This window comes from Chiloscyllium plagiosum, chromosome 3 (genome assembly GCF_004010195.1).
Source record: "Chiloscyllium plagiosum isolate BGI_BamShark_2017 chromosome 3, ASM401019v2, whole genome shotgun sequence".
Taxonomy (NCBI): domain Eukaryota; kingdom Metazoa; phylum Chordata; class Chondrichthyes; order Orectolobiformes; family Hemiscylliidae; genus Chiloscyllium; species Chiloscyllium plagiosum.
The window spans coordinates 26,008,449-26,022,231 of NC_057712.1; the positions used below are offsets into that span (position 1 = coordinate 26,008,449).

Genomic DNA, 13,783 nt, shown 5'->3' on the forward strand with positions numbered 1-13,783 from the left:
AAGATTTGTTATGTAAGCCACCATCAGGCCGATGTAAATACGTTTTTAAATCAGATTTGTAATGCTAGCCAGCAGTTCTGGCATTATGTTGGCTCTTCATTATGAGCACTGAGAGATGGTTCACACTGAGAACTGGTATCAGAAGATTTACTCACAAAGCAAGAATTCAGATTACAACTCTATCATCAACATTGACATAGTTTGGGTTCTATCGCAGCACAGGTGGACTAACTTTCTTACTCATCAGTAACTTCCAAAGTACACTCAGTTATTCAAGAATATAACGTGGCATATTGTTATATTGACATTGTCACTTAGCTCTCCTAAAGAGTCATGCTGGCCTGATCTTGTGTTTGCTGCAATATTACAAGTTGCCCTCATTATGATAGAATAACACCACGATTGACATCAAACCTCATTAATTTCCTCAAGATTTTCTCTTTAAACCACCTCCCCTTTGGAACAAAAGCAGGATTAGCTGGAAATATTCAGTCGATCAGGTAGCATTTGTAGACACTGTTACAGAACAAAATCTGGTTACTGCTTCCTGTTAATCTTAATCCACTCAGGCAGGTATACTCAATACTGAATATTGTCATTTGATTAAAGCTGTTTGGATGACCACAGAATTAATGGGTCTCAAACATCAGTGCACTTTTCCAAGCAGGTATTGCAATAAAGATGCTACATAAGACATGTGCCTGACCAGGTAACAGTATCATTACGGGCACAACACGTTTCACATGGGGCATGTAAAGCAATACACATTCAACCTATAACGTCTTCAGGAACTTGCTCTTTTAGCAGAGTCCACAGTTCTTTCCAGTAAGGAAGGAGATGAATTAGGTTCCTCTGTCAGCAAAGTATTTTCTCACATCCATGGTTTAACCGTGTACACAACTAGATGATGCTGCTCATACCATCTTTTGCTGTCTGCATGGTCTCCAGATCTATGCACCTTTCCTTAGTGCCGTTCCTCTTCTTCCAGTAGACTTTCTACAATCGGCTCAGCAGAACATTGATGCTGGAAGTAATGAAAGCAGAGAACATTCAGAGACTTGCATCTCCAAAATATTACTTTGAAGAAAGACTAAAAACAGCCACTGCAATCAAAACTGCCAACAAATCTATTTGTTTCCAAAACTCACAACAAGTGACATCAGGTGAATATGCGTGTTAATATTTTTAACACAGCTTCAGCAATGTTCTTTATGCTGTTATCTCTTTGTTGAGCAGATTTAAAGCATTGTGATTCTGGTTTGGACACAGAAAAATACCCTAATTTGAACATTTTAATGAAATTATCTAATTATTTGAAAACCTCTAGGATTGTTAAGCAATACTTAAACAGCTGATGAACAAGATTCTTGCATATTTTGGCAACCTATAAAATAATTGTTACTCACAACATGCTCAAAATATGGGTAGAATATGTTGATTTTCACCTTTTGGTCAGTTGCATCTTATTTAATTTGTTAATCTTTGTGCCCTTCTGTTGGTAGGAATATTATCCTGATCCATATTTGGAAATTGTTTCAGACCAATTTCACAAAATGTAAACTCAACAAATAAATTTAGTTTGGAATTCAAATGGGAAATTAGTTATTAGATCAATGTTTGTGTGTCATTGTTCTTTACAACATGAAGAGCTGCTGCTTTATTTCTCACTTCTATTTGCACAGACATGTCTCAGAACTTTGTAAATTGCAATCCTGCTGCCACTCATTTCTGTCTGTTAGCTGTAGCATTAAAGAAAAGTAGGACGCTTATGCTGAAACTAGCCGTGAAGATTTCACACATCCGTTCTTTTCAATCATTTACGTCCCAGACCTACAGGCTATGTCTTGGCACTTTATGTAATAAAACTAGGAAGATCAGATGTTGGGGCAGGCTAGCACTTCACACAGTGATGCATCAGAGATATGGTTTCATCCCTATTGTGACAATGGAGTTTTTTGTGATGCTTATTGTTGTATATGCCGGGAATGCACACCTGTATCAAACAAAAAAATCATGAAAAATGTTCCTATTGTGATTAAAGACATGAGAACAGGGAAGGTTTTGGTTGATAATCATTGTAATTAATAATTATGTTAATGATTAGTATTGGTCACCTCTTTGCCTTTTAACTTCTTCAGACTTTGTCTTCTTGAGCTAAGCAAATTCCTTTGTAAGAAACATAAATAGAAAAGGGCAGTAAGAGGCATGGGACTGATTCTGAATCAAAAAATGAATTTATACTGGAGGCAGATGTTGTGGCTGAAGCATTAAATGAATATTTTGTATTTGTCACTACAGGGGGGAGATGCCACCCAGGCCAGCGCAACAAATGAAGAAATTTAGTTGCTGGAAGGACTTCAAATTGAAAAGAAGGAGATAATTCATATACTGCCTGTACTTAAAGTTGACAAGGCAGTGGAACTAGATGAGATGCATCCAAGGATACTATTAGGAAATTTTTGCAATATTACACCTCGTCAAACCAATTGGCCAGCTCAAAAGTACCTTGAATGATGTATTTTAAAATCGGATTTAGGTTAGCAAGTACATTATTTATCATATCAAAACCTCTCATGACTTTAAACACATCCATTAAATCCTCCTTCCAACATCTCCATCCTGCAGAAATAGCATAAAATTCTCCAGCCTCTCTGGCATCATTGTAATCCCTTAAATCTGATGCAAAATTAGTAAATCTGCTTTCTATAGCCTTTATTCTGTAAATTTGTATTGTGTTATGCTTGAATGCAGAATTGAACAATGCTTGCTAAACAAATGTTAGAGTACACCTGGGCTTTTGTCAGACTACAAATCATGGCTATGATATCTCAGTGCAATTCCAAGTAATTTAATATTTTGATGATGTTTGTGACGGTATACAAAAATGATGTATGCATGCCAGCGTTGGACTGGGGTGGACAAAAATCACACAACGTCAGGTTATAGTCCAACAGGTTTATTTGTAAGTATAAGCATTCAGAGCACTGCTCCTCCATTAGGTAACTAGTGGAGCAGGATCATAGGACAGAATTTAGAGCAAAAGATCATAGTGTCATACAACCATTACGATATATTGAACAAACTTAGATTGCTGTTAAGTCTCTCATCTTTTAAACTGAGTTGCAGGTTTGAATTCATTAATATTGTAAATCCCAGAACTTCTTTCACGTCACATTCTTGAGATAACTTAAGGTTTTATAAAAAAAAGGTGGCATCTCAGCTCAGACAATGCAATAAAGTTGTGAGGTTGGACTCTGTATGTATTCCAATCTTGAATCAGACTGATTCTATTTCCAAAGTAGAAATTTATAAAATGTCATATGGATTGACTTCCTACAGATCGTGTGCTTTTTGAACAAAATAGAATGTATCTGCAAATACAACTCTGCAAATGGAAATTCACCCTTTAGATTTATATGTGTGTGGTATTTGAATGTGAGGAAGAGAGAGAGAGGGAGAGAGAGTGAGTGTGTGTGTGTGAGAGTGTGTGCATTCTTGATAGAGTGTGTGTGTGAGCGTGATGGAGGACATGCCTGTGAGAGGGTGTGCGCATGGATGGGACTGTGGTTTGTGTATGTGTGCCTGAAAAAGAGTGTGTATGAGAGAGGTTCTGCATGCCTGTGTGAGTATACAGGAGTGTGTGTGCATGTGTGTACATCTCCTTGAGTGTGAGTGTGTGTGTGAGAGTGTATACTGTATTTGGGTCACCTGTATTGTGACATGAACCCAAGGTCTTGGTTGAGCAGCAAAACAAAACACATCCTCACAGTGGACTTTCATAAACACCCAAACATAAAAAGACTTGTCACATGAACTAAAAGAAAAGTTACTTAAACAGCCAACATGTTTTCAGAGGATAACGGCGAAAGAGTGAATTGCTTAATATCTTAAATAATGCCAAGGAAAGTATGCAGCTAAGTAAGTTGTGTTTGATGTTATAAATTCAGGTACCATTATTTTTGCTTCATATCTTGAGTTGCTACTAAATTAAAGCATGTTTGCTTGACTATCAAAACATTAAAATTGTATATTGTAGGCCTTCTTTCCCAACAACAAGGCTGACCTGAATCTTCTGATCAGCAGCAATCTCAAGTGGATTGCAACTGCATTTGAAGACTCTCATGAGATTATGTTATCTCACATCTCCCCCAGGATCTTCCAATTATTGTTGACTGGGAAAAGCACAGCACTATACATCTAGTCACCCAAGGAACTCCATCACAGAAAACTAAAGACAGGAACACAGCTCAGATTCCTTTTTATATAGCAAGATGTGCTTTATGCTAAGTTTAAAGGACCAGCCCTACACCAACAATCCAACATGGCAAGATTCCAGTTTTGTGTACTTGTGATTGAGTTGTATACTCTGCATCTGACTGTAGAACATTCCCCATTCTTCATGTTGCCATTTATGTCACTGGCCCTGTGGCCGTGATGAACAATCTGCCTTCCTCATTTCCAATGAGCCCTTTATTATAGTTATTAATATGTCCACTTTACCCCCAAAGCCCAGAGTTTCATGACTTGTTATGTCCAGATAGAGTCATAGAATCATAGAGATGTACAGCACAGAAACAAAGCCTTCAGTCCAACCCGTCCATGCCGATCAGATATCCCAACCCAATCTAGTCCCACTTGCCAGCACCCGGCTCATATCCCTCCAAACCCTTCCTATTCATATACCCAGATGCCTTTTAAATGTTGCAATTGTACCAGCCTCCACCAATTCCTCTGGCAGCTCATTCCATACACATCCCACTCTCTGAGTGAAAAAGGTGTCCCTTATGTTTCTTTTATATCATTCCCTTCCAACCTAAACCTACGCCCTCTAGTTCTGGACTCCCCCACCCCAGGGAAAAGACTTTGTCTTTTTATCCTATCCATGCCCCTCATGATTTTATAAACCTCTAAGAGGTTACTCCTCAGCCTCTGATGCGCCAGAGAAAACAGCCCTAGCCTATTCAACCTATCCCTATTGCTCAAACTCTCCAACCCTGGCAACATCCTTGTAAGTCTTATCTGAACCTTTTCAAGTTTCACAACATCTTTCTGATAGGAAGGAGACCAGAATTGCTTGCAATATTCCAACAGTGGCCTAACCAATGTCCTGTACAGCTGCAACATGACCTCCCAAATCCTGTACTCAATACTCTGACCAATAAAGGAAAGCATACCAAACACCTTCTTCACTATCCTATCTACCTGCAAATCCACTTTCAAGGAGCTATGAGCCTGCACTGCCAGGTCTCTTTGTTCAGCAACACTCCCTAGGACCTTACCATTAGGTGTATAAGTCCTGCTAAGATTTGCTTTCCCAAAATGCAGCACTTCACATTTATCTAGAGTCATAGAATCATAGAGATGTACAGCATGGAAACAGACCCTTCGGTCCAACTCATCCATGCCGACCAGATATCCCAACCCAATCTAGTCCCACCTGCCAGCACTCGGCCCATATCCCTCCAAACTCTTCCTATTCATATACCCATCCAAATGCATTTTAAATGTTGCAATTGTACCAGCCTCCACCACTTCCTCTGACAGCTCATTCCATACACGTACCACCCTCTGCATGTAAAAGTTGCCTCTTTGGTATCTTTTATATCTTTGCCCTCTCACCCTAAACCTATGCCTTCTAGTTCCAAACTCCCCCAATGCAGGGAAAAGACTTTGTCTACTTATCCTATCCATGCCCCTCATAATTTTGTAAACCTCGCCCCTCATAATTTTGTAAACCTCTATTAGGTCACCCCTCAGCCTCTGACGCTCCAGGGAAAACATAAATTAAACTCCATCTGCCACTTCTCAGCCCTTTGACCCATCTGATCAAGATCCCGTAGTAATCTGAGGTAAACTTCTTTGCTGTCCATTACACCTCCAATTTTGGGTGTCATCAGCAAGTGTACTAATTATACCTCTTATGCGCACATTCAAATCATTTATATAAATTAAGAAAAGTGTGGACCCAGCACCGATCCTTGTGGCACTACACTGGTCACAGGCCTCCAGTCTAAAAAACAACCCTCCACCACCACTCTTTGTCTTCTACCTTTGAGCCAATTCTGCATCCAAATGGCATGCTCTCCCTGTACTCTGTGAGATCTAACGTTGCTCACCAGTCTCCCATGGAGAACCTTGTCAGGGAAAAGACTTTGTCTACTTATCCTATCCATGCCCCTCATAATTTTGTAAACCTCTATTAGGTCACCCCTCAGCCTCCAACGCTCCAGGGAAAACATAAACTCCATCTGCCACTTCTCAGCCCTTTGACCCATCTGATCAAGATCCCGTAGTAATCTGAGGTAAACTTCTTTGCTGTCCATTACACCTCCAATTTTGGGTGTCATCAGCAAATGTACTAATTATACCTCTTATGTGCACATTCAAATCATTTATATAAATTAAGAAAAGTGTGGACCCAGCACCGATCCTTGTGGCACTCCACTGGTCACAGGCCTCCAGTCTAAAAAACAACCCTCCACCACCACTCTTTGTCTTCTACCTTTGAGCCAATTCTGCATCCAAATGGCATGCTCTCCCTGTACTCTGTGAGATCTAACGTTGCTCACCAGTCTCCCATGGAGAACCTTGTCAAACACCTTAATGAAGTCCATATAGATCACATCTACCACTCTGCCCTCATCAATCCTCTTTGTTACTTCTCCAAAAACTCAAGCAAGATTTTTACTCAATCAAGATGTTTCTACATCCTCCCGATATAGAGACCAGAGTGAACATGACCAGTAACATGAACATGGCCTGTCCCTCAGATTCCACACCTGTCCTATTCACTATGAAATGCAGTCAAGTGTCTCCATTTCCCATCACCACTGTCACCATTCCGTTAGGGATCCACTGCAATGAAGACCATCTGCAGACTTAATTTGCCTACTTTCCCAGGATTCCATGGATTCCTTCCTGATAAGTTCCCTGACCATTATTGACTAAATCTTGAGGCCTGATGGCTCCAGAGCATACTGACTAACCTATCGTTTTATCCTAGAGTGTTAATACTTGGCCCGAAGGATTGACTGTGGCTAAAGCCCTGGTCAAAGACACAGATCCTCCGTCTCTGCTAACACCAAGCATCCTGTCAGAGCCATGGCCATTTCCTTGGACCAGAATCAAATGAGCCTCTTAGCTGACTGTGATGTTATCCTCTGATAATGCTGTTACCCCTGACTGACCACAGTCCCCCTTCACTGCACTGGACTACACCCATGCAACCCCTAGCCTTTCATTTGGTAATTTGCTTGAAGCAAATGTAGTGTACTTGCCATACAAGTTGCTGCCACACACTGGAGAGGTGATTGTGATGCAGTATGCCAGGCAAACATAAGGCTATAGTATGATGCTGGACAATAACATGTCTAACCTATTGACTGTCCGGTCTGTAACTCAACAGTGAAGATTTTCGATGCTATCAAAACAATGAGACCCACGTAAAGGCTGGAAGCACAAAAGTCAATGCTGAAGTCAGTGAGTGTGCGTTAAAAAAAACAATGCAGAAAGAGGTTGGCAGCCCCTGTATTAATGAAAGTGAGTGAGTGAGTGAGCGAGTGGAAAAAAGCAAGGTATGACTCATAAGATGCATCTAATGCAGATGTGTGCATGACCTTACACGCAATGTGATCTAATAGAAGTTTGCAAGTCTTAGGTTTCCCCGAGGTCCAACGTAAAGTGTTGAATGGATGAAGTGATGAGAGAGTTGGTACTAGAACAGGCATGATGTTGTTGAGTCTGATGACTTGTGTGAATGACGGATGGAGAAGGATGGTAGCCATGGAGTGTGCAGGGACATTGTTGTGAAGAAGCACTTGGATGATGGTTAGTTACCTCCTTCAAGTTAAATGATGAAATTTGAGCCATCTGGTAAGTAAGGTGAGTTGGACCATTATTGAGATGCAAATGCATGGAAATAAGGTAGTAATAAGAAGATTCTGAAGTTATCATTAGTTTACACTTTTGGGACAATTTCCATATCCATCCGAATGACAGAACTTCTACTGGGTCAAGCCATGAGTCTTCAGTCAAATTTCTGAGCTCTAATGATCTTGATACTGCAAGACTTTATCTCATGACCATCAGAAGTTGGTACCTACTCATATCTATTCACAGTTAATGATTATTTAGACAGAGCATTGTACACAGTAAACATCAAGAAAAGGAACACCACTGCTTTAATTACCTGTTTCCTAATCTTTTTCAGTAGTGAATGGTTGGTTTGATCCTTTTTTATAGTAGAAAGATATACTGCAAGGGAAAAGAAAAATCTGTTTTGATAAAAGAAATCCAGTGGAATCTTATAGGAACTTGAATGATGTGGGCTAGGGTGAGAAAAATGGCAGAATTGCACCAGAAGACCAGCTAAGCCTACCTGATAAGGAGCAATTTGTTGCATCTTTTAATAAGATTCTGGGTGTCGAGGCAAGATTCTTGCTAGGGAGCAGGGAGATGCCTATTAACAGAGATTACTGCTTATTAATTGCACATCTTGCCTAATTAATAGCATCCTATTCTACTAACCACTGCGCACAAGATAGACATCAAGAAAACTCAACATGGAAAGCAGAACAGGTAGCTAGAGACTTCAATTTGCTGCTTGCTCCAAAAGGCTTCCAATGTTGATGGTAGTTTTGAAGAAGCTGCAAGACAAAAGTGAAAGAAAGCATGATGACTAGCGTTTAGAGATAACATAAAATTATTGTGAGATACAGAGGACTCCATTGGCGATTGACAGTCGTGTGCAGACTGATACTCACTCGGTGGAACTTAGATGTTTCTGCAATCCTGCAGGTGCAGTCTGATCTTTGCTTATAAGCATTAAAATTCTGTCGAGTTAGTAAGGAGCCTGATGTCAAACATTCTTCACCAGTTCAGCTGCCCTTTGCCTTGTTATAGGTTGTCTTTTCCAGGAATAAGGAAAAGAAGAGGACAAGGGGATTACGGATGAGATAAGCGTTAAGTGTTGGTGCATGCAGGGGAAAAGTGGTTAGATGGACTGAAGGGTTGAGGAGGCAACACAGAGCATATATAGAGTTAGTGGTGTGGAAGCTGAGGGAAGAGTGAGTGAGGGGTAACATTACAGGTGTGAGTAGCAGAACACAAAGATAGGTAGTGGGGTTTTAGATTAGATTAGATTAGATTGCGTACAGTGTGGAAATAGGCCCTTCGGCCCAACAAGTCCACACCGACCCGCCAAAGCGCAACTCACCCAAAACCATTCCCCTACATTTACCCCTTTAACTAATACTACGGGCAATTTAGCATGGCCAATTCACCTAACCTGCACATTTTTGGATTGTGGGAGGAAACCGGAGCACCCAAAGGAAACCCACGCAGACACGGGGAGAATGTGCAAACTCCACACAGACAGTCACCTGAGGCTGGAATTGAACCCGGGTCTCTGGCGCTGTGAGGGGGGGTTGGTGGTTGTTTTGGCAGAGTGGAGGTGGGAGACTGAAATGGGGAAATTATCCTGGTTGTCCTGAGAAGGTCACTGATCATTTTGTAGTGCTGTTAGCCATTTGCCTGTACCCTGGAGATGGCATTGGATGGGATAGCAATCTCAGACCAGGCTAATAGGGTCTAGTGGCACAGCTTCCTCTGGCGGTCCTCTGGCGAAAGACCTCCTCTGCACCATCCAGTCCACCATGAATTCCACGTTTCTGTTATTGAATTATGATGTCATTTTTCCCTTCTCTAACATGTTGTGGACACATCCTTCAACAGAAAGGGCAGATTTGGGGACCTGGAACATTTTAAAGATGGTATGGATGGGCTGCAGACTATCAAAGATTGGGTCCAAAATTTGAGTGGTATATGACATTTAAGACATATAAGGAGCTAGGTAAAGCACTCTTAACCAAAGATGGGATTGGTGCAATAATTAGAGATGGCCATGATTAAGAAGATGACAATATTGGATCAGTTTGGGGGAGATGAAAAATAGTAGGGGAAAGAAGTCACTAGTGGTAGCGTCTACAGGCTCCCAACGGTGATGATGACGTAGGATGAAGTGCACAAGAAGAAATATTGGGTGCTTGTAATGAAGAGTTGGAAATAATTATGTGTAATTTTAATTTGCATTTAAACTGAAAAATCTGATTGGCAATGCTAGTGTCAATGAACAGTTCATACAAGGCCTTTGAGATAGTTTCTTAGTGCAGCATGTCTGGAACTAAGCAAAGAGCAGATTATACTCAACTTGGTATTGTAGAGTAAAGATATCATTAGGTTGCACCCAGTTTGAAAGGGAGAGAAGTGGGTCTAAGAATAATATTTTAACCTTAAATAAAAACAACTATGTAAGCATGAAATCTGAGCTTGCTGAAATGCACGGAAATATTAGACTAGGAGATCAGTCAACACAAATGGCATGACAGACATTTAAGGAAGTATTTCAGAATACTTAGAATAAGTAAATCCTACAATAAAGAAAACTTCTTCAGGGAGAGTATGATTAACTAAACACATGAATTCAAGCATCAAATTGAAGGGAAAAAGCATTTAATTGTGCAAGATGATTGGCAGGTCAGATTACTTGCCAGAATATAAACAATGCAGACAATTAATAAAAGGTAAATTTGAATAATGAAATATAGGATACAGAGGAAGCCAGTTACAAATGTAAAAAGGGATAGCCAGGGTTTCTACAAGCATATAAAGGAAAAGATTAAGTAAAATGAGTATTGATTGTCTAGTAAATGAGAATGGGAAGCTAAGGCACATAATCAGGAAATGGCAGATAAAATTAACATAATTTCCTCTCATCACTACACCCACAATTGTCTTAGTCAAAAGTTGCCTGTTAATGTCTCTGTACAACAACTTTTACAATCCATTTTTAAGTAGTTTGCTAGATTGCATTCTTATTCTATACTTCCTTTCCTTTTGGTTTTGTCTGTATCTTCTTTCAAGAGAGCTTTATTGCTTTGTTGTGAGATCCAATCAATTGCCTTTTGTTAATTTTTAAATTGGAACATTAGGAGGTCAGCTTTATTTTTAAAAAAGGGAGAGAGATAGAAAGGTATAGCATTCACTGGCTCAGCACAGGACTATAACCTTCAGCTTTTTATTTCTAAATGAAAGTATTCATTGAAATTTGCATATCGGAAGAACTTAACTCTGGTTTCTGGCTGGTCAATGCCCCATCTACAGATCTGAACTCACAGTAGCTAATCTTACTGATTCTCCATATTCTTTGTTGTCCAAGGCTGGTGTTTAATTGATCTCCAATTAGGTTTCCAAATATATACCACCGAGATCTTTGATTCTTTTTATAGAAGGTAGCCTCTGCTAATCGTGATGTGCATTTTGCCTTTAGCAGGCTATCTTTACATAAGATACTGGACATGTGATGTTGAAAGAATCAGACAGTTATTACAGTTCGCTAATATATATAAATATTATAATATCAGGCACACCGTATCTGGGCTAATATTAAGCAATTGGTTACAGTAGCATGCTTCAGGTGACCTGATTTAAAATGAAGTCTGACACCTTTCTGCCCTCATAATACATGCTATGATGCAGTGATGACTTCATGAGTATGTCTCTTGAAAGTCTGCGGACATATTCACTGAGAGACATAACATAATATAGCCTGAACCCAATGGCAGGTTTCCAAGATAAATATTAAGCATGGTCAATTATTAACCCACCCAAACCTTTCACATTGAATTTTAAAATATATTGCCTGTTAATCTACAAGCTTCTAAACACCAACCAGAAAAGGTCAAAATATAAGAGAAATTCAATAAATCAACACTTGACATCAGGAATGAAGAGAAATAACATCTCCAATTATCCAATAATGAAATGTTTAGTTTAATATATGGAAATAATTTGAAGCTCTGTATGATTCCCAATTCATTTTAGAAACATTTTAATAGTGATCAAAGACTAAAGAATTCTTTGTCATTTGTTCAGCCAATAGACAACTTTTTCAGTTAATATGAAATGATGCATCACTTGTTTACAAATGCTGGGGAAAAGGAATCCTCTTTAGATTTCAGATGATGAAGCCATTAACAAGTCTTTAAAGAACAAAGTTTACAATTTTGTCATAAGTATTACATGAAGGAAATCTTCTGCTGATTTGAGGCACTTATAATTTGAAGAAGGGCCTGTGCCCGAAACGTCGAATCTCCTGTTCCCTGGATGCTGCCTGACCTGCTGTGCTGTTCCAGCAATAAAGTTTCAACTTTGATCTCCAGCATCTGCAAACCTCACTTTCTCCTCGCACTTATAATTATGAATGGCATAGAGTGAATAAATAGAGTCAATTTATTTATCTTCACAAAAGCTAGGGAGCATGGATTTAATGTAATTGCTAAAATGATTAGAAGGGAGATGAAGAAAAAAAAATCTTCACTCAGAGGTTTGTATGGCTTGGAGCTCACTGCCTGAAAAAGAGAGAGATGCCTACTCTCATTAAAACTGAAAAATATTTGGATGCCTACATGAAGACCCATGATTTGTAACACTACAGATCTGGTGCAGGACACTGCAGAAAGACTATTGAGTCCTTATTGAACAACACGGTTCACACGGCTTTTAATTATTAGTTTGATTGTTTAGCTATTACCAAATTCAATTGCTTCCTCAAATTTCTACCAGGCCAATAATTCAAAATGAGCAGATTACTTATCTGCTCAGATCCAGACAATGTAACCCTCTGTCATAAGAGGAAAGATGATGAGCATCAAGATCGCTGAGCACTGAATGGTTCAAGCTTTTACTGGGCTTTAAAGTTATTCTTCTCTCCCTTTGATAAATAAATATATGGCTCGTATCTCCCCACGTCGTGAGCTCACTATGTCAAGAGCTGCTGGTATAGATCCATACATAACAAACATTGAACAAAATGTTAAGAAGGGTCAAGCTATTACTAACTAGTAAAATGTGTCTGGCTCAGCATATATGCCACTCATTATGTTAATTTTGTAACAATAAAAGGGAGACCATTCATTCAAACCAAAAATGTTAAACAAACAAAAATCTTACTTTCCAGAAATAATAGATTTTGGCAAAGGTTGGGGAGCAATTAATTTGTAAAAACTACACACTGTGTCCAGGATTTCAAACCAGAGGCTGCTCAGTGGGTGACTAAAGTGAGTAAGACACTACCTCAGCTAAATAGTTCTTAATACAAGCAATTAAACAAAACACTGATGTTGCTTTCAAGACACAGATGTGCAGAGCTACACATGAATTTGTCATACTATCAGAAATATGGCACTAGCTTACGAAATTTTTTTTTGCCAATGTCTAATACTTATTGCTCTGATCTTTGGTAAACTTCTATGTTTTACTCATTACATTGACAATGTTAAGAGAGTTCAGGGGACAAGTGACTAAATGTAGTGCGATTTCTTTCAATGGTTCGTTGACTAATGCAATTACTCAGATTCTGTTATGATATAAAGCTACAAAAATAATTCATTGTAGTAGTCTGTGGGAAGGGTAGGTTGCCATGGTAACAATTTGGGTTGACTAAGGCATCTATAACTCTGTTTCATGTACTTGAAAGAACACCAGAAACCACTGTTCAATCTACAACAAGCAAATAATACTAGAAGCCTCACTAATTTTCGTTATTTTTCCATACTCATAGAGTACATAGAATGCCTACAGTGTGGAAACAGAACATGCAGCCCAAAAAGTCCACACTGAGTCTCTGAAGAGCTTTCCACCCAGACTCACCCCTTACCCTATACCTACACTTCCCATGATCCAACTAACCTATATATTCCTGGCCACTACAGGCAATTTAGCACAG

The 13,783-nt window shown here is 39.3% G+C and overlaps 1 long non-coding RNA gene across 1 annotated transcript; it reads right to left on the reverse strand.

Moving 5' to 3' along the window:
* Positions 1-249: 249 nt before the first annotated feature.
* On the reverse strand, positions 250-8,599 carry LOC122548627. Its single transcript, XR_006311279.1, has 3 exons — positions 8,378-8,599; positions 8,189-8,253; positions 250-1,024 (listed from the first exon to the last, which is right to left on the reverse strand). It is a non-coding gene; the product is annotated as an uncharacterized LOC122548627 (long non-coding RNA).
* Between the last annotated feature and the right edge of the window lie 5,184 nt (positions 8,600-13,783).